This window comes from Oryctolagus cuniculus, chromosome X (assembly GCF_964237555.1).
Source record: "Oryctolagus cuniculus chromosome X, mOryCun1.1, whole genome shotgun sequence".
NCBI classification, from domain to species: Eukaryota; Metazoa; Chordata; class Mammalia; order Lagomorpha; family Leporidae; genus Oryctolagus; species Oryctolagus cuniculus.
The window spans coordinates 126,704,150-126,732,129 of NC_091453.1; positions in this window are offsets into that span (position 1 = coordinate 126,704,150).

Below are 27,980 nucleotides of genomic sequence, written 5' to 3' on the forward strand. Positions count from 1 at the left end.
AGTGAGGCTTCAGTATATTATATAGAAAGAACAACATAAAATTACATATAGAATGTATGAATTGTCTTGCCTGTCTACACCCCCACCTAGTGACTTACACTCTTCTATTTAATCATTCACTTTTGCAGACTAGTATTTATTTTTCTGCTTCAATGACTATAGGACTTTTAATGTCCACTCAAAATCAACTTTAGGAAGAATTCATTGCATCATTCTGCTACCACAGGCAGGGCAATATAGTAGGTGCTAAGTAAATATTAATTTTAATAGTAAATTAATGCACTTGTGAAGATGAAAAGAATTCCAAAAATAGATTCATTTTTGATCTTTAACATTTGATGCCTCTAAATTACCCTTATTCTTTGCAAAATCTATCTTAAGCAGTATTGTTTCTATTTCTAATGTTAAATTCTTCAACTTCTATATTAATTTAGATAATTTGAGGTGCTTGGCATGATTCTTGGCTTCATAGGTAAGCATTGCTTGAATGGAAGCTTGTTGAAAATATGTGATGTCCAGTTATTCTTAAGTGTTGAAATTTAACTGAAATGTGATCCCTGTTAAACATAAGAGTGGGAATAAGAGAGGGAAGAGATGTACACTTTGGGACATGCTCAAGCTGACTTGCCCCAAATGGTAGAGTTAGAAACATACCAGGGGACTCCAATTCAATCCCATCAAGGTGGCATGTACCAATGCCATCTCACTAGTCCCAGTGATCAATTTCTGTTCACAATTGATCATAATGAAAGGACTAGAGTCAAAGGGATCACATAAACAAGTCTAGTACCTGCTAATACTAACCGATAGAATAAATAAAGGGGAGAGTGATCCAACATGGGAAGCGAGATACTCAGCAGACTCATAGAATGGCAGATGTCCTAAACAGCACTCTGGCCTCAGAATCAGCCCTAAAGGCATTTGGATCTGGCTGAAAAGCCCATGAGAGTATTTCAGGCATGGAAAGCCAAGACACTCTGGGGAAAAAAAATGACCTAAATGAAAGATCTCTGTGAGTGAGATCCCAGTGGAAAGAACAGGTCTTCAAAGAAGGAGGTACCTTTCTCTGAAGGGAGGAGAGAACTTCCACTTTGACCATGGCCTTGTCTAAACAAGATAAGATTCGGAGAACGCAAAAGGCTTCCATAGCCTTGGAAACTCATGACTGGAGCATAGGGAGATTACTGATGCCATAAACAGGAGTGTCAATTTGTAAAGTTAACAACAGGAGTCACTGTGCACTTACTCCTCATGTAGGATCTCTGTCCTTAATGTGCTGTACATTGAGATTTAATGCTATAACGAGTACTCAAACAGTATATTTCACTTTGTGTTTCTATGTGGATGCAAACTGTTGAAATCTTTACTTAATGTATACTAAACTGATCTTCTGTAAAAAAAAAAAGAAATTATCAATTCACAACTTGACTCTCACTGGGATTAAACATGACAATAGGTCTGATCTGATTTCATCATCATTTAAAAAATCATCTATTATTTTTCACTTTGTGTTTCTGTGTGGGAGCAAACTGTTGAAATCTGTACTTAATGTATGCTAAACTGATCTTCTGTATATAAAGAGAATTGAAAATGAATCTTGATGTGAATGGAAGGGGAGAGGGAGTGGGAAAGGGGAGGGTTGCGGGTGGGAGGGACGTTATGGGGGGGAAGCCATTGTAGTCCATAAGCTGTACTTTGGAAATTTATATTCATTAAATAAAAGTTAAAAAAAGAAAATATGTGATGTTACTGGTAGGTTCGATTACATGAAATAAAATGTAAAAAAAAATCTTGATTATAGCATCCTCAAGACATATTGTGACCAATGAATTGTAAAGATTCAGATTAGCCTTTTACAAGTTAAGAAAAAAAGATGAAAAGGAAGAAAGTCCAAGAAAATGGAAGGAAAAACTGCTTCAGCCTTTTGTATTAAAATTCTGTCTTATTTTGGGAAAAGTAAATGTCGTATTTTATTCATCTTTCACCAACACTTATTATTTTCCAAAATTTAAAAATTTTATCCGTCCTAGAGTGTGTGACTCTTTTTTGCTCTAAATGTCTTCCCATACCCCCAACACTGGAAATGTGCTGTATTGTATAGAGCACACAAGAAGAGTAACATGAGAGTACTTCACAAAGTTTGTGGAAAATGGAATTAAGAGTTTATTTTTTATTTTCTTGAAAACATTTTTGAAATCCATGCAAATTATTTTTTACCTTTTACCCCTTTCCCACTCCCTCTCCCCTTCCATTCACATCAAGATTCATTTTCAATTCTCTTTATATACAGAAGATCAGTTTAGCATACATTAAGTAAAGATTTCAACAGTTTGCTCCCACACAGAAACATAAAGTAAAAAATACTGTTTGAGTACTAGTTATAGCATTAAATCTCAATGTACATCACACTAAGGACAAAGATCCTACATGAGGAGTATGTGCACAGTGACTCCTGTTGTTGACTTAACAAATTGACACTCTTGTTTATGGCCTCAGTAATCACCCTAGGCTCTTGTCATGAGCTGCCAAGACTATGGAAGCCCCCTGAGTTCACCGACTCTGATCATATTTAGACAAGGCCATGGTCAAAGTGGAAGTTCTCTCCTCCCTTCAGAGAAAGGTACCTCCTTCTTTGATGACCCATTCTTTCCACTGGGATCTCACTCGCAGAGATCTTTCATTTAGTTTTTTTTTTTTTCCCCAGAGTGTCTTGGCTTTCCATGCCTGAAATAGATGAACTTTTGTGTATCTTTACATTTTCAATATAAAGAGAACAGAATGTAGTTCATAGATACAATTATAAAAATATATTTATACTTCCTTTTCACTCTTCCTTACTCCCTCCCCTTTTCTTCCTTTTCTTTTCTTTCTTTCATTTTTAATTTTTGAGATAGCATATTTTTAATTTGCTATATAGTCAAAGGCTTAATGTTCCAGTAAATAGAGTTCAGCAAGTAAAATAGTAAAAAGACCACTGTTCAGCAGGATAGAAAAGGGCTATACGGGGCCATCTGCGTGGTGCAGTAGGTAATCCTCCGCCTGATGTGCCGGCATCCCATGTGGGCACCGGTTCTAGTCCCGGCTGCTCCTCTTCCGATCCAGCTCTTTGCTATGGCCTGGGAAAGCAGTGGAAGATGGCCCAAGGCCTTGGGCCCCTGTACCCGTATGGGAGACTCAGAAGAAGCTCCTGGCTCCTGTCTTCGGTTCGGTACAGCTCCAGCCATTGTGGCCGGTTGAACCAGCAGATGGAAGACCTCTTTCTCTCTCTGCCTCTACTTCTCTCGCTGTATAACTCTGATTTTCAAATAAATAAATCTTTAAAAAAATGAAAGGGCTATAAATAATAATCAAATCAGAAGATGTCAATTTCATTCATGTACATTACATTTTTTATACCCTATTAACTGCCACAAATCAGAGGAAACGTGATATTTGTCATTTCGGATTTGGCTTATTTCACTAAGCATAATGATCTCAGTTGCATTCCTTTTTTTTTTTGCAAAAGTCAAGGTTTCATTCTTTTTCATGACTGAGTAATATTTCTCTCATCTACAGTAAGCACTAGGTGAAGGCCAAATGGTGATGGAGAAACTGTGGGCTTTCATACCTCTGCATTCCCATTCTATATCATTCCTTTATCCTCATTCTTTCTTCAAGTGTTATTATCTGCCTTGCTTAAGATATTGTTCATTCTCTTAGAGAGACTTTCTATAGCATTTCACTCCTGATGACAGTACTTACATTTAAACACAACTAACATAACTTCTGAAATTTCTGACATTAGTTGCTAGACATGTTTTTCATGGGGCAAGGTGTTGACAATAAGCTTGCTATGAGCATCTGTGATAAGACAGTGTTCATGAGCTCATGGTCTGTTAACTGAATTATGAAGTGTGTACAATGATCACATTGTAAAGCATGTACAGTGGAGTTTTTTGGTTGACTCTCAGGAGAGCAGTTAGTCCTTCATTTAATAAGAATTAACCGAATTGCTTATTTTGTACCAGGCAATGGCAGTGCACTGTAGGTCAGCTCAAACCTGTGCTGGATCCTCTCCTTAAGGAATTTATATTATGATTTTTTTTTTACAAGCAGTAGGGCTAGTGTTGTGGGATTCCACATTACCCTATTACAGGTCTGCATTTTGACAAGTAGACAAGATATATTGCAGAAACTGGTAGATGTAGAAATACAGTCTATGAAAAAAGCAAAATGAAGTTGGAGTGTTCAACAGGAACCTATGATTCAAACGCTTAGGCTTTCATCTCCCACCAATGCTCACATCCTAGACCTGTGCTGCTCAATGCAGTAGTCATGTGTGGGGACCTTTAATACCTGAAATACGTAATGCAAGTAATAAAGAAAAGTTTGAATTAAAATAAATTTTGATTAATTTATATTTAAAGTGAACACTTGATTTAGTTATTGGGAAACTTTTAAGTATGTTTGGAACAACTTGGTGTGTGAATCTCCTTTGTTAGCTACTTTGTATACACTGAGATCTGAATAAAAATCAACTATTTCTAATGAGCATTTGCTATCCACATTGGATGAGCTGTAAGTATACACACTAGTTTTCGATTTATTATGGAGAAAAAATATTAATTGTCTCCTTATTTTATGTAGATTATGTTTTTTCCCAGAAACCTCTTATTTAGGGTATATAAACTTCACTCACTTCATAAATATAACTTTAGAAACATAGTGATTCTTCCCACCGTACCCACCCTACCACCTGCACTCCCACCCCAAATGGTATTATTTTGGATTTATTGAATTAAATGTAATATTGAAATTAATTTATCCTGTTTGCTTTTACTTTTTGAAAATGTGACTGCTAGAAAATGTTAAATAACTTCTGTGACCTACATTGCAATTCTGCTGGATAGCATTGCTCTAGAAGAACATTAGGGTTATAAAATCCTATTTTTAATTAGAATATATGCATCTTTTCTTCTTCCAGCTTTATTGATCTATAAGTGACAAATAAAGACTTTACAGAATTATGATATACAGTGTGATGTTTAGATTCAGGTATATACTGTGAAATGATTGCCACAATCAAGCTAGTTAACATAACCATCATCTCATTTTTTTAGTAAGAACATTTCAGATCTACTTTTTTAGCAATTCTCAAGCATAAAACACTTTAATTTGAACTTGTAACTATGATGTGCAATAAATATCCAGAACTTATTCCTGATATGTAACTTAAATTTTGTATCCTTTGACCAGTATCCTTACAATTCCCCTTCCCCTCCATTCCTAACTTCCAGTCCACTCTCTGCTTCTATGAATCTCTGTTTCTATTAATTAAGCTATTTTATATTTAACATATAAGTAAGAAGATGTGATTTCTAAAAAAATCTTTCTGTGTCTGGCTTATTTCACTTAATATAAAATCTTTCAGGCTCCTCCATATTGCCCAAAATGACAGCAGAATTTCATTTTTTTTTCAATGACCAGATACTATTCCATTATGTATTTTTTCATATTTTCTTTATCCATTGATATGTTGAGTATTTTTGATTCCATATTTTGTCTGTTGTGACTAATGCTGCATTAAACATGTGAGGAGATTTGGAGTAAAACTCTTTGACATCCTATCTTCTTCAGTCAAATCTCCCAAAATTACCATCACCATACCAAGACTCTCAAGGCTGACATTAAGCAAATGGCAAAGAAATGAAGCAACATCTGGGACTTTTTCACAGGCCTCTTTTAAAATACATCCTTTCAGTCCATGCCCAGGCTGACTTTTAAGTCCAATGCTCTCAAAACAGGGTCTTTCAAATATTTACCTGAGTGACAAAGTCACCCAACAGAGTAACTCATACTAAATGGTCTTAGTTTAATATGTTGTTCCTTTCAGGGATGCTTATATTTTAAAATTTATTGCCTGCAGAGAACAACAATCTACTCAAAAGCATGAATTTAAGAGTAGTACTTGGATATTGTGACCTTCTAAACTTGACCCAGTTGCCTAGTTATGAACAAAACAAAACAAAGAAAAAATGCCAAGTCTTTCTCAATAGGTTCAATTTGTGTTTCTCTTCTGGCACATGAGTAAGTAACCATTGATAGAAAAATGATATTCTGATTAAATAAATTCATTTGTCTCATACTGACAAGTAGGATATTTGTGGCCAGAGGAAAAGCTTGAAACAAATTAATGTACCTCTAACTTCTTTCTTTGTTCTACAAATGATCATGATGAACCATTTCTCTTTCATAGGAATGCCACCTCCCCTAGCGTGGGCTGCCTGGAAATGAAAATACCAAATAAAATACCAGTCAGTTCATTTGAATTTATTATGAGCCCATTTAAAACTACATCCAATCTCAGTAGGACAAACCTTGTCAGCATAAAGGATCCAGGAGAAAGTAATGATCCATTCTTTACTTTTCTAAGGGAATTTATAGCTAGAACTGGAAGACTGAAATAACTGGGTATCCTAAGCATGGATTCTGTCTCTGTATTTCATTAAAGAACATTCAATATGCAATCATAACAATAGCAAAATGGATATCATTTCTCTCCGTGTAAGGCTAAACATGTGATTTAATTATGTTTATGAATTTCTTTTCCTTCCTTAAAACTCTTTTGATAGAACTCTGCTCTGTTGCATTTTTCTCTGAAATGCAACAGAGAATGAAAGAATTTAAGTTTCTGTTATTTGGACTAAGATGAAGGGACCTTTTTGAACTAGAAAGGAAGGAATTATCTTAGAGCTATGTAGATATTTTGTACCTATCAAGAATAACAGGAATGTGATTTTGGAGTATCCCCAAGAGTGTTTATTTTATTGCCAATGGGGAACTTGAGACAAGATAGAATTAAGCAGTTTCCCAGTGTTTCACAGTAAATTGGTAGTTGATCTGGGATTAGAATCTAGGCCTCCAAACCTTGGGGACTTCTCCATTAGCTCAGATCGTGTATGGCTCAGCAGTTCCTTTCACAAGATACTCCTGACATGACACATGCCATCAGTCTTATTTTATAACAGATGTTTTGAGGGTGGAGCAGATGGTCCCTTCCCTTCACCCTCCCGCCCTTGACTCCAGAGAGGCAGATCATGTCAGAAATGGCACTCACAGCCCTCTTTCCTCAGGGGTCCACCTCCCCTTCTGCTCATCTTTCCCATATTCAAGAAAATACTGTTCCTACTGATTCTTTTAATATGAAGCTATGCATTTTCCCATAAGGCCTTTCCTGTCACTGTGTTCTTGTTGTCCTGATTGTTCCTGAATTTTCACATAAGAAAGCCTTGTCTAATTTGATGGAAGAACACTGGCCTCTAAGATACAGGACTTCACCTCCCATTTTGGTTCTTGATGTAATGGATGACATGTGGCAATTGCTTTATACCTTTGTGTCATGTTCATTTTGGACTAACTTTGGTCCCCTGGAGGATACCTGTGGCTACTACTTGGGGAGTCACTGTCCTAGAGTACTTTAAAATCCAGAGAAAAAGAGCAAGACCTTATCAACGAGTTCCCGATGCTCCATTGGCTGTGTCAGCCATGATTTACAGGTGACTGACTCTTTGAAGCAACACTCATTCTTGAATGACAGTCTTCGTACATTTTTTCCTCTTGAATATCTTAAAATGACCTTCTCATCTTCATCATTTTTCTTTCTAGTTAACTAGTGAACTTGTGTTTTTGTTCTGAGGGAACCCAATGTGAAATGCATATGTATATGTTGGTGTGTACATACTAGTGCGTGTTTGCCAGCATTTCACATGTGTTCATGAACTTCTATCCACTTTAGGAGATTGTATTTGATGGCATAAATGTCCACTGTGTAGTTTTAGATGCTTTTAATTGCACCCTTGACATTTACCAGCTGTGTGGTGACTATGGGCAGGTCATTCTACCTCTTTGTCATATTTCAACACTCAGAACATCGCTGCTGCTCTGAGGGGAAACAGTTGAATAACCAAGCTGTACTGTAAAAACCGTGGAAGCCAAAAAGAGGTTAGAAGATTCTTAACTGGTGAACCTTTACCCTCAGAAAGAAAAAATTGCCCACTGGCCAAGGTAGGCAGTCCTAAGTGGATTGAGCAGCAAGGCTCATGTAAACTTGTTCCATTCTGAGAAATCCTCTAAGGGAAACTAGTCAGCTTTTCTTTCAATACTATACACAAGCAAGCTAATTTACATTTTAATGTAAGAAATATATGAAAATGATGGTCATTTGCTCCTGAGCATAGCCAGTCATTCAGTTTTTTTATTTGCTACTTTATGTCCAACAAAACAACCTTATAATTAATCCCAACGTACTTTCTTGTGTTGGGCTGAGTGGATATAATCAGAATAAGGATGTTGAATTATAAACTGAAAGATTCTCATTTTCCCAGTGAGTCTATCATGAAGCCCTCCTGTGCCCTTTTGTCTTAACATATTGCAATGCTTTTATCTACAGCCAGTAGCAGGCCTTGTTTCTACTCTCTTCTGTCCTAACTTCAAATTCTGTTGCTTTTCATTCTCTGCTTATCACTCATCTCTGTTTGAGGATGTGCAGAATGCAGATGGAGAATGCTGATTCTCTTTGGACATAACCTTGAAGTTGGACCCCAGAGGGTCCTAGGAATTTTCTAATTATTTATTCTAGTGTTAACATGTTTTATGATCTCCCTGTGCTAAGCTCTGCTCACTCTAACTCTGGTTAGGAGATTGGATTGAGTGACCTCTTATTAAGTGAATACCATTGTCCTTGGATTTTTAATTTGGCTGCTAGCCAATATCTGTCTCTTTCTGTCTTTGAGACTAAAGTCTCTCACCTATGGGTACAGAGATGATTCTGATTCTTTTAAAAACAATTGAAGTGATAAATTAGTTTGAAATGTTTCATCTTATTTGGGCAATGCTTACTTTTTAAAATCTTAAAATGTCAGTGAAATCTTGATGGAATATTGTCTCTGTTAAACGTACAGCCACTTGAAAGACACTCATTTTTGTATGATCCCAGAGCTAGAGGAAATTTCATGAGGTCACTAAACTCAACCTCTCCTTTTTAAGGCCTCTACCTAAATTCTTCATGATAGGTTATTGCTGAATAGGAATGGGAAATTCTATAACATTTTATAGCCTATTCCAAAGCCTGGGCAGTTACTCAGTGGAGACTCCTAGGAATTTGCATTGTACTGGAAGTCACATGAGTGTTTTGCTCTCCTAACTTGTTTGAGTTAACAAAACACCATCCCATATTCTACTCACAGAGCTTCAGATGTGAGGGCTGTGGCATCTATCAGCAGAGTTGCTCGAGTTGCTCCTGCTGACTTAAGAGGCTCCTTCCTCCCTCACTTCTCTGGGATCAGTTAAAGATGCCAACCCTCCCAGTACTTTCAATGTTGTGGTAATTTGTAAAAATACCGAACAAGCATCTGTCTGTGAGCTTGGGTTCACAAGAATCTTATTATACTACATTAGAATATGCAAGGGGTTTGTGTTCTCATAAGCACCAGAAGGGCTGATAATGAAGTGTCCTGCCTGTGTTGACTCCTATGGAATGCATTTTGTATACAGTTTTTTTTAATGATGCTCCAGGGGCTTTTCACTCCATTAGTCCTTTGGCACCTTCTAATATATTTATTGACTTGGGACATGCCTCAGTGCCCCTACAAAGGAGGGTTAGAATTGGTTTCCATGGGTTAGGCTGCTTGGTGGACAATTTAATATCATGGAAGATTTTCATTCTCTTCTTTAGTTTCTACAACCTTCATTTTACTCAAAGGTAAAACTTGAGTGAGCTTTGTGCAATGCTTTATTTACTTTACACTCTTGTACATTGCTGATGATGTGGAGGAATAAAGAAATAGTTGCCCCAAAGTTAACCTTGAATCATTGTGTGCCAACAGACTTCTCAAGTCTCCTCTCCTCATTTTGGCATGCTGGGTACCAAGGATCTTCCCTGCTACAGATATTCACACCTATTGTTTTCCCATTGCAGTGTTTTGAAGCTCTTTTCAACCATATATCCCAGCATTTTGCTCTATGATCTCAACTTCAATTTCACATCCTGAGATTTTCCTTTCTTAACTCTAAGGATTACATTAGGCCTTGCTGGACAATATATCTCCCTGATAATCTTTGTCAGAGAGGCCGACTATACTCCACATGTGGAAGAGTGGAACACAGCAAAGCTTCCCCCAGAGGCAGATGCTGGGTCAGGCAAACAGATCCGTCCATCTATAGCTTGTGCTATTTACATGTATTTTTGGAAGGTTACTGGGTCAGTCAAATCCAGTGTTAAGGCCGGCGCCACAGCTCACTTGGCTAATCCTCCGCCTGCGGCGCCAGCACCCCGGGTTCTAGTCCTGGTTGGGGCACTGGATTCTGTCCCAGTTGCTCCTCTTCCAGTCCAGCTCTCTGCTGTGGCCCGGGAAGGCAATGGAGGATGGCCCAAGTGCTTGGGCCCTGCACCCGCATGGGAGACCTGGGAGAGACGCTTGGCTCTTGGCTTCAGATCTGCGCAGCGCTGGCCGTGGTGGCCATTTGGGGAGTGAACCAATGGAGGGAAGACCTTTCTCTCTGTCTCTCTCTCTCTCTCTCTCTCTCTCTGTACTTCTACCTGTCAAAAAAAAATCCAGTGTTAAATCCATGAGTGCCAGCACTCTCTGAAGGGTCTGCTGAGTGACTTTATCTTGATGTCATTTTGAGAATATTTGATATTAGTTAAATTAATGATTATTTATCAAGCACCCATGATTAGTTCTGTGATGATTGCTTTAAGATATAAATGAATTTATAAGATGTGGTCCCCAAATTGTGATCTGCTTTTATGGGCCTGTTATCTTGTTAAGAAGAGATGAACTACATACTCAAAATTTATTGCACTTCCCCAACGCATTGGTATAGATAACTTTACTTGCATAGTGTTCTGAGATTTTCATTTATAATGCTATCTCACTTTGCTACTATGGTAAGCAGAATTTAAAGGCATTCCCTGTGATCCCCTGTCCTTGTGGTCACACCTTTGTGTAATCTTCTCTTCTTGAATATGGGTATGGACTATGACTTGCTTCCAACCAATAGAATGTGGCAAAGGTGACAGGCTACACTTGAATATATTTACATGATTTCAAAGTCTAGTCTACCTCACTCAAATCTTGATGTTGCTGGATTTAAAGAACCAACTTTTGACTACTTCTGTGGACAGCTACAAGGGAAAGAATTCAGTCAATAACCTGAGAAACCTTTGCAAATTAATCTTTACCCAATCAAGCTTTCATATGAGACCCAAGCCCTGCTCAGCACCTTGATTGCAATTGCAACCCTATGAAAGACTCTGAACAGAAAGCCTAGGTAAGCTATGCCTAGAATCCTGATCCACAGAAACTGAGTTAATAAGAGTGTCTTGTTTTAGGTCTCTGCATTTGTATTCAAAAAAACAATGCTGCTATTGTGTAATTATTTGTATAATCATAGTCAAATTCTTATCTCCCTGTATTTTATAAGTTTCTTTTGGGCAGCAGCCATGTCTCTCTCTCCCTATCATTGTATCCTTTATGCATATTGTGGTGCCCACTTAAGTAAATATTGCTTGAATGGACAAATGTATTAATGTATTAACAAATAAATTAGAATGCTAAACTTAGTTCTGGGTACCATGTATGGAAACACTTAACAAATTTTAGGATCTTCTGTGGAAAGCCAGAAGACTGAATGTGGGAGGTTTGTAAACCGTGGCAATGTGAGAAACAGTCAAGAGTTGCAGGTGTATGTTTAGAGAAGTGAGAATATCAGATGGGAAGTCATGACTCATGCTCAAATATATGTAGATGTGTCTCATGATAAAGAAGCTGTGCTGAACATTCTGCATAACTCTAGAAGTTATTTGAACTTGGAGGTTTATGGGTGGATGCTATTGGGAGACCGATTTTGTTTTGTTGTGAGGAAGTATGTGTCTGTGGTGGTGGCCAAGCAGTTAACAAATCAAACTGCAGTTGAATCCATGAAGTCCCTGTCATTTGAGGTGCTTCATCAGAGAATAGCATACACTTTTGAAAGATGTTGTTTGGGCCTTTTCATTTAAAAGGCTTGATACCCAGTTGGGAAAGAATATATACAGAGAGAAGATAAGTATTAACTGGACACTATAATAAGTTTCAAAATGGATATATACAACAAATCAGATAAAAAAGATTTTAGAAAATTGATTGGGTTTTAGAAACTGAGCAATAAAGTAAGACTTTGTGGAAGAGATTATTTAAGAGTAAGTCTTGTATAAGTGCATCCATTGGGTTTGGGGGCAAGAAGAATATGGCAGGCGTACTCCAATTCACAAATTATTAGGCCCACCTATCCATCTCTTGTTTAAAAAGCACTAAGGGCTGCACTGTCTACCAAGTATTTCTGCAGATGCTGGGTCCAGGGTCCTCCTTCCTTTCCACTCATCCACCTCAACTTCTCTCCAAGCCTAGGAATACATAGACTACCAGAACCTATCTGTAGATATGTTTTTCTCAATTAGGAATGTGATTATGTCAGAAGACTTTAGCTGAAAATACAGAATCGTTATTCAAGCACTTTCCCAGCCTCAGCAGTAAAGTGATGTGAAATTAGAGCACATTTATTAGCTTCTTGATTTTTAAATTTCTGCTGAAAAATGAAAATACTCCCTGATTTATCATAGAAACCTCCTGGTGCTAAGTATTAATTAAAGAGAAATGGCAGTAACTGACATAGTCTGTGTTTATTACTAAAAGTGTTACTGAAAAATAAATTCTAGACCTTCATTCTTATCTACCATACTGGGTTTTTGGAGAGCGAGGATTCCAGGAAGGGAACTGATGAAAGCTGGTGGTGAAGTATTGCCTTTTTGGAGAGAAAAAGAGCTCTTCCTATTTCAGAAAATGTCTTGCCTTTTAATGTTGGGTAAGTTACTGATTTATGAAGTAGTTTTTGACAATACCAACAGCATGGTTACCCGAAGCTTGAACTTTTCCCCTACCCTACTCCTGAGAACTTTGACCCCAGAGAACCATCCTCATACTTCTCCAAAGAGAAATATATATTTCATTCTATTCTGACAGGATATTTTAAAACTAAATAATATAATTTAAGTTCACTGATCTAGGAAAATATCCATTTGCATAACAGCCAAATATTTCTGAATATATGATTTTTTTTTTTACTGATTTAAAATTGAGATCTACTATAGTTTTTAGGGAGATTAGGGGGGTATATGTGAGATTCAAAATGATCTTTGTTCAAAAGCTTTCTTCATTTTATCTTCCTTTGGTTTTCATGCCAGTCTATTTGACTTCACAATTAAGTTTTTTACCTTTTAAAAATTATATACATAGATTTAGTAACTTAATATTTTAATTATTAAATTCAATTATTATGTTGATATTATATACATGTATATACGTATTATTTTTCTTTTAAAATATTTATTTATTTGAAAGGCAGAGTTACAGAGAGGGAGAGGCAGAGGCAGAAAGAGAAGTCTTCCATCTGCAGGTTCACTCTCCAATTGGCTGTAATGACCAGGACTGGGCCAGGCCAAAACCAGGAGCCAGGAATTTCTCCTAGTTCTCCCACATGGGTGCAGGGGCCCAAGAACTTGGGCCATCCTCTGCTGCTTCCCTGGGTGCATTAGTAGTGAGCTGGGGTGGAAGTGAAACAGCCAGGACTTGAATTAACACCCATATGGGATGCCAGCACTGTAGGAAGCTTAACCCACTGTGCCAAAGTGCCAGCCCCACGTTATTTTTCTTGAAAACAAGGATATTAATATCACATAATGGGATTCACAATAGAGATCATAAAGTGAGGAAAGAAGTACATATTATTATGTGATGATATAATTCAGTGAAGTCTACGGCCATACCACCCTCAATGTGCCTGATCTAGTCTGATATAATTCAGTGAAGACAATATATTTTTAGAAAGATTTATTTAAATGGTAGAGTTAGAGAGAGAGAGAGAGAGAGATTAATCTTCCATTTGCTGGTTCACTGCCCAAATGCTCACAGTGACCGGTGCTGGGTCAGGCCAAACCCAGGAACCTGGAGTTCATCCGGGTCTCTCACGTGATTGTCAAGAGCCGAAACACTTGAGCCATCTCCTGCTGCTTCCCCAGGTACATTAACACAGTGCTAGATAGGAAGTAGAGCAGAGCAACTGAAACTGGCACTCATAGGATGCCAGCATTACAGGCGGTGGCTGAACCCACTGTGCCACAATGCCAGCCCATGAAGAAAATATTTATAGTTATCTATATACCAAATAATATGATATCTGTGTATTTTCATACTCTCTCTCTCTGTCTCTCTCTCTCTGTGTGTGTGTGTATTAACTTCCTTATATGAGAGAATGTGGAATTTGTCTTTCTGTGTCCACCTTATTTCACTTAGCATAATGATTTCCAGTCCCATCCATTTTGTTGAAAATTTCAAGATTTCATTCTTTAAATGACTGAGTAATATTCCATTTACTGATTTTTAAGTGTCTGTCCCTGAAGTCAAATAAGTTCTTTATACTACTTTAACTCAGATGTGTTGGACTGTATTAATGTATGAAGAGCTGTTTTTAATGGAATAAGTTTCAAACCTATGGAATTAAAACAATACTAATCAAAGGCTAATACTTAAGCATAGAGATATCACCATCAATGGCAAAGGGAGTACTAGCACTACAAAACAGAGATAAGTGTAGGTGGGCCAATATTAATAAGGAAAAGCACACATTATTTTTTTAAATTTTATTTAATGAATATAGATTTCCAAAGTACAGCTTATGGACTACATTGGCTCCCCCCCCATGACTTCCCTCCTACCCACAACCCTCCCCTTTCCCGCTCTCTCTCCCCTTCCATTCATGTAAAGATTCATTTTCAATTTTCTATATATACAGAAGATCAGTTTAGCATGCATTAAGTAAAGATTTCAACAGTTTGAACCCACATAGAAACACAAAGTGAAAAACACTGTTTGAGTACTCGTTATAGCATTAAATCTCAATGTACAGCACATTAAGGGCAGAGATCCTACATGAGGAGTAAGTGCACAGTGACTCCTGTTGTTGACTTAACAAATTGAGACTCCTGTTTATGGCATCAGTAATCTCCCTATGCTCCAGTCATGAGTTTCCAAGGTTATGGAAGCCCCTTGAGTTCTCCGACTCTTATCTTATTTTTTTTTTTATTTTTTTTAAACTTTTATTTAATGCATATAATTTTCCAAAGTACGACTTATGGATTACAATGGCTTCCCCCCCATACCGTCCCTCCCACCCACAACCCTCCCCTTTCCCACTCCCTCTCCCCTTCCATTCACATCATGATTCATTTTCGATTATCTTAATATACAGAAGATCAGCTTAGTATACATTAAGTATGGATTTCAACAGTTTGCTCCCACACAGAAACATAAAGTGAAAAATAATAGATGATTTTTTTAAATGATGATGAAATCAGAGCAGACCTATTGTCATGTTTAATCCCAGTGAGAGTCAAGTTGGGAATTGATAATTTCTTTTTTTTTTTTTTCTTTTCTTTTTTTTTTTTACAGAGGATCAGTTTAGTATGCATTAAGTAAGGATTTCAACAGTTTGCACCCCCATAGAAACACAAAGTGACTCTTATCTTATTTAGACAAGGTCATAGTCAAAGTGGAAGTTCTCTCCTCCCTTCAGAGAAAGGTACCTCCTTCTTTGAAGACCTGTTCTTTCCACTGGGATCTCACTCACAGAGATCTTTCATTTAGGTCCTTTTTTTTCCCCAGAGTGTCTTGGCTTTCCATGCCTGAAATACTCTCATGGGCTTTTCAGCCGGATCTGAATGCCTTTAGGGCTGATTCTGAGGCCAGAGTGCTGTTTAGGACATCTGCCATTCCATGAGTCTGCTGTGTATCTCGCTTCCCATGTTGGATTGCTCTCCCCTTTATTTATTCTATCGGTTAGTATTAGCAGGCACTAGACTTGTTTATGTGATCCCTTTGACTCTTAGTCCTTTCATTATGATCAATTGTGAACAGAAATTGATCACTTGGACTGGTGAGATGGCATTGGTACATGCCACCTTGATGGGATTGAATTGGAGTCCCCTGGTATGTTTCTAACTCTACCATTTGGGGCAAGTCAGCTTGAGCATGTCCCAAATTATACATCTCTTCCCTCTCTTATTCCCACTCTTATATTTAACAGGGATCACATTTCAGTTAAATTTCAACACTTAAGAATAACTGTGTATTAATTACAGAATTAAACCAGTCATATTAAGTAGAACAGACAAAAAAATACTAAGAGGGATAATGTATTAAGTTGTTCATTAACAGTCAGGGCTATGCTGATCAAGTCACTGTTTCTCATAGTGTCCATTTCACTTCAACAGGTTTCCTTTTTGGTGTTCAGTCAGTTGTCACCGATCAGGGAGAACATATGGTATTTGTCCCTTTGGGACTGGCTTATTTCACTCAGCATGATGTGTTCCAGATTCCTCCATTTTGTTGCAAATGACTGGATTTCGTTGTTTCTTACTGCGGTATAGTATTCTAAAGTGTACATATCCCATAATTTCTTAATCCAGTCTACCATTGATGGGCATTTAGGTTGGTTCCAGGTCTTGGCTATTGTGAATTGTGCTGCAATAAACATTAGGGTGCAGACCGCTTTTTGTTTGCCAATTTAAATTCCTTTGGGTAAATTCCCAGGAGTGGGATGGCTGGGTCGAACGGTAGGGTTATCTTCAGGTTTCTGAGGAATCTCCAGACTGACTTCCATAGTGGCTTGACCAGTTTGCATTCCCACAAACAGTGGGTTAGAGTACACATTGTTTTTCAAGTTAAGCTAAGTAAGTTTGATCTGACAACACTTAGATTGGCAGATAGATGTCCCTCTATGAGATGAAGAATTGTTCAACACCATTCTTTAGTATTAGAACACTATTCTGTCTCCTGCACCTAACACAGTGCCTGGAACACATCAGAGGCAAGGTAAATATTTAAAGAAACAATGAATTAATCTATTTTCAGAATTATTTGTAGTCCCACTATGATTTTAACTTCAATCTTGAAAATACTTTTGATCAAAATTCCTTTTATATGAAGTAGATGAATAAAATTGCTGGTCTTCCAATCTATGACTACTTTATTGACATATAATAGGTGCTCAAAAACTATGAGGGTTCTTCAAAATAGATCATGGTAACTGGAATGAAAAGGTAAGTTTAGTTTGGTGCAATATTTTTTGATTTGAAATTTACACGAAAAGGGAGAAAGTCTGTGAATACATTTGGTAAAGACTATATCTTGACTTGGATTGACACACTGCAATAATGAAATTTGAGTGCATGTATAAATTATGCAGAATTAAAATTGGGTATGGACTAGGGCATGAAGTCATGGAGCAACTCAATGTGTACTAGGACCTGGCAGGCTCCAGAGGCCTGGCCATGGAGGCCTTCAGGTTGCTCGATGAGTCCATGTCCCTGCCCTTCTGGAACTCAGTGATGAACTCACTGCTGCTGGTTCAGGAGCACTGCTAGCACATCTGCGAATTCTACAGCAGGGCCAAGAAGATGAATCTCATCCAGACCCTCAGTAAGTACCTGCTGATAAGCCTGGCAGTCATTCCGATGCCTGGGAAGCAAGCATCATCAAACTGAGTGACCAGAACCAGCCTACCCTGCAGCTGGTGCTGCCTACCTAAATCAGGCTGCAGAAGCTGTTCACGGCCAAGACCAATGATGAGGGCACCATCAGTCAGCTGTGACACCTCTTCCTGGAGGCTCTCAAGGAGGACTTCCAAGTGCATCCTGCCCAGGGTGGCCATAATTCTGGACCCATAGCAGAAGCTGTGGACTGTGCCACCCTGCTAACCTGTGGAGATCATCTGCAAAGTATGCAAGCTCATCTGCAAGGTGAAGGGGTTTTGCACTGAGGAGGCTGATGTCGAGCATGCTACCAAGAAGCCTCACTGCACCACAGGTGAGCACTACACGGCTCAGGAAGATGATCAGCTAGAGAAGAATGAGGTATACCTGCAGAAGCTCCTCTTCCAGGCTATCCCTTGATCTCTTCCAGTACTAGTTGTGCAGGACCCAAAAGACACAAAATTCACCAAGTACGCCTTCTGTCTCTGGGTGGTTCTGTCCATGGAAGCACAAAGCAAGTGTGTAGATATGTGTGAACAAGCACTTCTAATCAAAAGTAGGCGACTGCTCTGAGGGGTCAGCGCTGTGGTGTAGCAGGTAATGCTGCCCCCTGCAGTGCCACCATCCCATATGGGCACTGGTTCGAGACCTGGCTGGTCCACTTCCGATTCAGCTCTCTGCTGTGACCTGGGAAAGCAGTAGAAGATGGCCCAAGTCCTTGGGCCCCTGCACCCATGTGGGAGACCCCGAAGAAGTTCCAGTTGTTGCAGCCAACCGGGGCTGAACCAGTGGATGGAAGACCTCTCTCTCCCTCTCCCTCTCTCTCTCTCTCTTCCTCTCCTCATTCTCTCTCTGTGTAACTCCGACTTTCAAATAAATAAATAAATCTTTTAAAAAAAGTTGTTGACTGCTTAATCCAGAAGATATGAACAAACTCATGTTTCAGAAATCCAACATGTTTTAAGATGTTAATTTCAGGGGAAAGAGAAAGAAAACAGAAGAGAACATTGGAAAACACACACACACACACACACAACACTGTCACAAACAAAGAAAAGGAATTTAAGTTCTAAACACTATGGACCTCATTATAAATGCCCCCTGGAAACTTAAGTGTTTTTTTCAGTGTGTGTGTGCATGTGTGTCCACACGTATAACCAGGTGTGCATGTGTGAACGTGTGCATGATTGCTGTGTGGGTGCAGAGGCCTCTGTGCCTGTATCCATGACCAGAGCAGCCTCGCATATGCATGCACACACAGACGACCCTGATGCGTGCACCTGGGCTTGCTGGTGAGTGTGTGTGCATTGAGCTGGGTGTGTCAGAGAAGCTGGGTGATGGAGAAAGAGAATGTTGTTTGCCTTCCTCTTGGGAACGGAGCTCTAGAAGACTCCGTGTTCAGGTTTGCCAATGGGTGGGTTGCTGAGGTTGTAAAATGTTCTGAAAGCTGAGATCTGAAGTGACTTGATGCTCTCTGTCCTTCTCCCACAGCCGCACTTCTGTGCCTCCGCCTCCCCCGCTCTGGCTGCTTTGCCATGGAGTCTCCTGCAGGCATCAGATGGACAGTGTCTGCAGTGGACTTTACTTCTTTTCACCTTCTGGGCACTGAGCTGCTGCCCTTGTGCCACTTTAGAAACACATGTATCTATCCCCCCAAATCAGGAAAGGAGACTTTTAAGGTAACATTTTACTTTTTAATATAAGGGAGAGAGAAAAAAAGACTTTTTTTTCAGAAAAAAAAAAGAAATTAGAAATATTGTGGTTGCTAAAAGAAAAAGAGGTGAACAGAAAAATATTCTTCTCAGGAACTATTGGTAGTATAAATAGCATTTTATGAATAAGAATTGTGTCCTTCAAAGTATTCATTACATGCATTCCAGTGCATACAGCATGGATGAATGGACAATTGCAAACACCTCTCATGGGAGATTTGAACTTGCATTCACATTATGGCAGGTGCTTCATAATGTGGAAGTAGTTACAAAATGTCAGTTTCCCTTGCTATATGATGTGTAGGAAATAAAAGTTCTTAAGCAATGGTGGTATAATAGGAAGGACAGTTTTGGGTTTTCCTGTAGTATCAATTCAAAAAAGCTAATGTCCACCTTTAGTCCATGGTTATTAATGAAAGCAGTAATTACTGTTGATCTAGTGAGTTTTATCAGAGTGTAACTCTGCCTTGTAATCACCTGAAAGCATGTTAACAATGTACATCCCATTAGAGAAATGCAAATCAAAACCATGATGAGATAAACCTCACACTCATTAAGATGACTATTAATTTTTTCAACTTTAATAAATATAAATTTCCAAAGTACAACTTTTGGATTGTAACAGCTTTTTCCCCCATAACCTCCCTCCCACCCGCAACCATCCCATCTCCCACTCCCTCTCCCATCCCATTCTTCATCAAGATTCATTTTCAATTCTCTTTATATACAGAAGATCAACTTAGGGACTGCTGGAGGTCTGGTCAGTTCTGAAGTAATAGATGAAATGCTATGGTAACACCCAAGTTGGGCATGGTAGATCTCCTCTATAGTCAGCAGGGGGGACATTATGATCATGTCTGCTGCCATAATGCAGCCTCTTGTCATCTCTTCCAAGGTGATCAATGCCTGGGGTTAGCCCACTGTGGCTACAACCCCCACTCACACAAGCACATTAACCACATAAAGGATCTGTGCGGTCCTCAATGTGAGCATGGAACCCTCTGCAATGACCTACCACAGGCAATCAGGGAGCTCTGAGTCTCTAACGCCAGAAACAGTGATTGCCCAGAGACCCAGCTATATCCCAAGCACTGTCATACAATCACAGAATTCCCACAGTTATAGCACACACAACTCCCACATCTATGGGGAGCAGGGCATCTGATCTCAGCTTTTTGTGCCTGCCCCTGTCCACAGAGAAACCTGAGGCATTCTCAGCCTGGGGGTGCTAGGCTTGGCAGTTTGAGCCCTGGTGACTATGATAGGATGGGTGGATGGGAACACCTCACAGTCCTAAGTGGGTGCCCTGTCCTCTGCCAATCCTCCAGGCCAGACTCAAAGTCAGTGGGGAACATGGATTTATCCATCTGATAAATCCCCTAGTCACATGCAAGAGCTGCCATAGACTCTACTGGTATTAAGATGGAGCATTCCCCCTGCTGATTGTTAGTCTTTGTTGTTGGGGGATGCGTCAAAAGAAATGTGCTTTTCTTTCAAGTGCAGATCATCTTAATGTCTTCTTTCTCTGAGATACTCCTTTGTATGGAGCAAGGTTACTTGAAATGGTTTCTATCATCTTGGTCAAAGAAGCTTATAGAAGCAGATTATCCAGGTAAGTGCAGAGATCCAGACAACTTTGACTGAAACAACATTTATTAATGAAGTTCAGTGTTGGAAGTGCAGAAGCAAGCAAAATGAAAATAGGTTGTCTTGTGCATATCAAGATGATCCTCCTGATTCTTGGTTATTCTTCCTCAGCCACAAGAAAGGATTGGCACAGATGTGATCACATTTTCTCCTTGGCTCTTCTTGTGACTGACAGCATCATTTACCAGATGTTCAGTGGGCAAGGGGATGTCATGTGGTTGTGACATGTGGCAGAGTGAAGTGAACTGACCTATGTGGGTTTTGTATTGATAGCACTCATATAAGGTTTTCAGAATCTTATTTAATATAAGGTATAGAATTAAACAAAGTTTATGTAAATCAGTTCAAACCAATGGACTTCAAAAGAAGAAAATATCATTCATTGTGATTTCTAATCCTCATTTTTTTGCACAGATATCCAAGGATAGGGGTTCAGATGAGGTTTTAGTTTAGAAATGACAACATCTTCATATGGATGCCAGAAGGACTTTGGTGCATATCAATTGCTAGCAAGAATATACTCTTGGCCCTGAGCAGACAACTTGAAATGTCAAGTGTTTCAGGAGTAAAGGGCTGAATATCCACTAAGTCAGAGTCTCCAAATCTCAAGATCCTCAATACGATTGATTTTCATCTCTAGCGCCTCTGCTGAAGAAAATACTGGCTCTAAAGAGCTCCTTGAATTTCTTGAAGTATAAAAGTCCTCTCCAGGTTGAATGTTCTTTTACATTTCTGTGCTTCAAATCTATGGATGTATAGGAATCAAAGTTAAACATGCTGTCACACACACAGTTCAAATTCCACATTTTGCTGCAGACATGGAATGGGCCATCTGATCATGTTGCCTTGTAGTTACCTATGTCACTAGTCACACTCTTAGCGTTAGTACTAACAAAAATGTCAGAGCCATTTTGAAGTTCTCTATGGATTCAGCCTATATCTCTCCCTCACCCCCTTCCTTGTTTATCCACCACCTGATTTGCACTGGTGTAAGCTCTAGTAGATACACTTATACTTCCATTTCCATAAAGGATTTTCCTCCTTTCCTTCTTTCCATTGTCTGAATCTAGTTTGATTTTTACAGTAAGGCTCCAACCTGCTTTTGTTTGCAGAATGAATGACCTTGGAATCTTTTGTTTGGGGAGCATATCACTCTTGCCTTCTAGCTAGTAATCATTGTCATATGATGTAAACTGCATAGGTTACAAATAGAATTAGGAAAGGTGACATGTACCTTTTGATTGAACATTTTCACATTATGGAATCATTGGAAAAGAATTATGAGCCCTCACATGGTATATGTATGTATATATGTATATAATGCATATAATATGCACATATATGTATATAAAATATATAAATATGTGTATGTATACATCTATAAACATAATTTGTAATAGGATTCAGATAGGGTACCACTCCTTCCTCTCCCATTTTGGGGCTGAGTTTCTTCACACTGCAGTATTCGTTTTGATAACCATGCAGAGACAGATGGCATTTTGTCTGCCTTCCAGAACAGAGGAATAGTTTGCCGAGCGATAGCTAGTATAATGAGAAGCCGTGTAAGTTGAAGATGAGGTAAAACCGGAGCATCTGTCAGTCCTTGTGTGCCAGATTGGAGATGCTGCAGACAAACTAATATTTCAACAAAAAGTTGAAGTGAGTATAGATTTGTGACCAAAATGATTGCGTTTGATAACAATGCCATAGCAGATGTCCTAGAGTTCACGCTTGGTTTTTATTACTGCTCTGTGAGTGGTTTTGGAAGCAAGACCTACCGGCACAGCTTGTATGGAACATGTTCGTTATAAAATTTTATTTTACAGAAAACAATGAGATGGAAAATTTGTAGCTAATTTGGTACTTTCCTACTCTGTCATGTTTCTTATTATTTGGAAAAAGATTCTATTCTTGTTTGATTTATGTTGTTCTTTTCTAGCCTAATGAAAGAACATCATGTTAATTTGAAGTGTAGTATGAAAACTTGAGTTGATGTTCATGCTTTAACATTGTTTTTGGTATGCACCTTGGAAAGATACACTTTAACCTATCCAGAGTCTTGTTCATCCATTCTGTATTATGTTTGTTGTTGTTACCCGGGAGAAATTTTTTAAAAATTCCTCTTTGGGAACCCGGATTAGAAAAGAATGAGGAGACTACCTGTGCACTGTGTTGAAATATGTTGTACATGATACATACATGTACAAGATAATTTTATTTGCCAGTTAAAAATTAATTTTTAGAAAAGAAGCAGGAGAACCATGGCTTACCCACTAGTAGTAGTAGTTGATAATTCACTGAGATAGTAATTGTTTTACATTCAGATGATTTAATTTCTTTACATATTGTGAAAAATGCTTTTATAAGTATGCATGATGCTTTTTGAGCTCAGTGTTACATATGACAGTGTTAACACTACTCATTGTATAAAAAAGCCACTGGCTTAGAATCCAGCTCCCCATGATGTGTGTATTATATAAAGGACAGTTACTCTGGGTTTCAGTGGAATAAGAATCAGCTACATAACCTGATTGCCTTACAAAATATCCTTATTGGGAGAAAGCAATTATTCTAAAACGTTGATGAATGCTAATAAAATGTTATATGTGGTAGTCAAAATGTTATAGCATTGAGTTTACATGTAGGAGGATAGTCCAATTACATACATGAATATTTCCTATTAAAGAGGCTGTTAGGGCCATTTCTCTGCTATATCTTGTAAGTGAGTCATACTCCAGGACATGTGTTCCTTCAATACCTATAACTCAATTGCTCTTGGGAAATATATGGTTTCATTTCTGGCACTCCTCTTTTTGCTTTGCTTTGAGGTCTTAACTCGGATTTTTCTATTTCCTAGCAGTTTGCAGTTTTGGCAGTCTTTTGGTTACATTGAAACTAGGAGCATGGTTTTGGATTTGCCTGCATGGGTTGAAGCTGCATTTGTTTTATAGAGTACTGAACCACACTCCCAGTGAGTCTCACTTTGAATTGAAAATGTTATGATATAATAACACATTAGTGTGTTAAAATAGATATGCATGAAATTAAATAAACATGTCTATACTAAATGAAGAGAAAGAACTCATTTGATTTTTCTTACATCTACTTAAAGGCAATCTTGCTAGTCTTCTGTCCTTATATTGCTTGCTTTCTGAATGTTATTTTTTAAAGAAAGTTTTATTATTTTTTAACAGTGAGTTTCATATTTTTTGAAAAACATTGGATTCATTGTAAATCATTAGCAGACATATCTAATGTAACAAATTATATATTTGAGATAGTAGGCTTCTGCAATTTTAAGTTGCTTAATTTTTTGAATATATGTACATTGAATTGTAGAAATATTTGGTATAATTTAAAAATATTTATTTTGAGAGAGAGACAGACAGACAGTGAGGAAGCACTTGCTTCTTTTGGTTCACTCTCCAAATGCCCACAATGGCTGTGATTGAGCTGAGGCTGAAACCTGGAGTGAGGTACTCAGTCCAGGTTTCCCAGGTGGCGAGGACCAAATTATTTGAACCGTCACTGTTGCCTCCCAGGATCTGCATTAGCAGGAAACTGGATTCAGGTGGCTTAAGTGAGCATCAAACCCAAGCACTCTAATGTGGGATGTGAGCTTCTTAACCACTAGACCAAATAGCTGTACCTTTTGCTCTAATTTTAACTGTCATGCCATAGAGAATTGACCTGTGATGCCCATTAATCCTAACAGATCATTTCCTTGCTTTCAAATTTTCAAAGGTCCAGAAGAAACGTGTTTGTATGGCATTCAAGGTCTTTCACACCTGCCCCCTTCCTAGCCGTGACCCTATCTCCCAGCACTCCTCACTACCCTTTTATCACACACCATTCATTGAGCTGCAACCCTCAAAACTGAAGCTATACCAACACTTCCTCATGCTCCCATGCTTTGTCACATGCTGTAGCATCTGAATGAAATGTCATTTCTATTGTCCACGCTTTGTCCTTTCCAGTAATTGTCCTTTTCAGATATTGCATTTATATTCTGGCACTTGTATTTCTTGAAGTTGTCAATTGAGTATACTATATAGATAACTCATGTGAGCTGCTCTACAGATTCAGGGTGAAGATATGCCTATATTTCTCATTTTCCCCATTAACTCCCCAAGTTTCTACCTGCTCATTGTCAGGAAATGCCGTATCTCTATTGATACTTCTCCTCTCATGCCCAACAAATTTCTAGGAACTCCAAGACTTCCCACACTTCAGAGAAGGTAGGCATCCTGTCTTCTCCATCTAAAGAAAGGTGAAACTGGAACCCACTTTCCCTCTTGCTATTGCCAACTAGAGATGATTTAGAAAATTGGCAACATTAAAAGGTTCCAAGATGATTTTTCTTGCACTTCTCACCCTGGGAATGAAGGCAAACATATATTTGATTTTCATGAATCATCCCTCTTTTGTAGAGTTTCAAAAAGGAGGAATTTGAGTGACAACATATCTGTACCTTAATATAAAGAAGACCCTACACTTATATCAGGACTTCATGATAATTCATGCAGTAGAAATATAGCTGATAGGGGCTAGTGCTGTGGTGTAACTGCTGAAGCCTCTGTCTGTTGTGCTAGCATCCCATATGGCTGCCGGTTCAAGTCTGGGCTGCTCCACTTGTGATCTAACTCCATGCTAATGTGTATGGGAAAGCAGTAGAGGATGTCCCAAGTACTTTGGCCCCTGCACCTTTGTAGGAGTCCTGGAGGAAGCTCCTAACACCTGGATTTGGATCATCACTGCCCTGGCTATTGCAACCATTTGGGGAGTGAACCAGTGGATAGAAGGTATCTTTCTCTCTTTCTCTTTCTCTCTCTCTCTCTTTCTCTTTCTCCCTCCCTCCCTCCTTCTCTCCCTCTTTCTGTAACTCAGCCTTTCAAATAAATAAAAAATATAGCAGATAAATTGGCCACTTGTTTTAGACAAATAAATTGAGACTCAGAGAAGTTAAGAAATGTATTTAAGGTCACAAAATAAGCACAGTCATTAATTTGGGACCAGAATACCAACTTATTGAAATAAGCCATTCCCAAAGGGACAAATATCATATGCTCTACCTGATCTTGATAACTAATAGAACACCTAAAAGGAAATCAGTAGAAGTGAAATTGACACTTTGAGAAGCAATGACTTGAACAGCCCTTGTCTTGACTGTCAAGGAACTATTTTTTTTCTTAATGGAGAATAGGACTGGGAATGGGAGAGGGAGGAGGAAGTGGGGTGGGAGTTGGGGTGAGAGGGTGGGTATGGTGGGTAGAATTACTATATTTCTAAAGTTCTACTTATGAAATTTGTACTTATTAAATGAAAGTTTTCTTTGGGAAAAATATGTATATACTTTATGGTTCTCCATTGACCTGAGCAAATTATATAGATCTATGTGACTTGATATTCTATATTGCAAATTTCAAATTTGCATAATTGCCATATATGTTAGTATTATTGTTGGAAATTCCTTGTTTTCCTCCAAATATTAAAACTAATTTATTTCAATTGACTAATAACAAGTATATTAAAGAAAAAATTTAGCATGGAGAAAAGGTATGAAAAGCCACACTCATTATAAGGAACATTTTCAACCTACACAATGTCAGCAGCATAAAAATTTTTCTTCTAAATATTTATTTGAAATGTTCATCAAAGCAACAGAACCTCTTCTACTGCTACCTATGAATCATTCTTAAGGCTCAGGGGTTGTAAGAGATGATATGGGACAGGGTTAGCTCTCACTTGTGGTACCATCTTTCTACACAGTCCAGAGTTACTTCAACCACTCACCATCCCTGAGATGATGATCTGCTACCTATTTTGTTGTAAACTCTCTGTCCATTACAGGAGTCTTCTGAATACTGAAGCATTTGCCTTAAGTTACTTTGAGGAAAGAACTGATAAGATCCTGCCAAATTACTGTTTTTACAAACTTTGTTATTCTCAATGGGCTTAATTTTTGAACGAATAGACTAATTTTGACAAAGAAAGTTTTAAATTATGTATTTCAGTCTTGAAGTCAGTTGATGCTTCCTTTATCCATTTGCCAAACCCACCCTGGTCTTGCATAAGCAATTACTGCAGGATCAGAGTGTAGCATTGTGTACAGGATTCAGTTATCAGATAAAATGAAGCTGTACTTTTTCCTGGGTCATATTTGTATCTAAGTCATTTGTTTATCTAATAAGCAATAATGACTGAGCCTTGACCCTGATAGAGTAAACATTCCATATGATTTGTACTCTTCCCATCCTTGATGCATCTTCTCCCACAAATTTTGCTCTGATTTGTTATTATAAATTAGCACATTTTAATTACTTAATAAACAGCATAACAGCAACAGTCAATCTAAAAAAAAGAGTTAGTAAAATCCTGATATGCAATTGTCCACATGGACATAGAATAGTCATCATGGTTCCTCGTAACACACATTTGAGCAGATGTAGTAGCAAAACTGTTTTTCTGTCTTGGGCTAATATGGTCAATTAAAGTGGCAAAGAAGAAAATTTATTATTTGATTTTTTGTTAGAGATTTTTATTTATTTATTTGAAACTTGGAGTTACACAGAGAGAGAAGTAGAGGCAGCGAGAGAGAGTGAGAGAGAGAGAGAGGTCTTCCATCCACTGGTTCACTCCCCAGATGGCCTCAACGGTCGGAGCTGCGCTAATCCGAAGCCAGGAGCTAGGAGCCAGGAGCCAGGAGCCAGGAGCCAGGAGCCAGGAGCCAGGAGCCAGGAGCTAGGAGCTTCCCCGAGTCTTCCCACGTGGGTTCAGGGGCCCAAGGATTTAGATCATCTTCCACTGTTTTCCCAGGTCACAGCAGAAAGCTGCACGGGAAGTGGAGCAGCCGCGACTCAAACCAGCATCTCTATGGGATACCAGCACTGCAGGCGGCCACTTTACCTGCTATGCCACAGCGTCGGCCCCAGTTATTTGATCTTAATATGAAAACTCATACAGGAGAAAGAACCTTGGCCTAAAAGGGTCTAAACTCTTTCTTTCCCACCTCCATA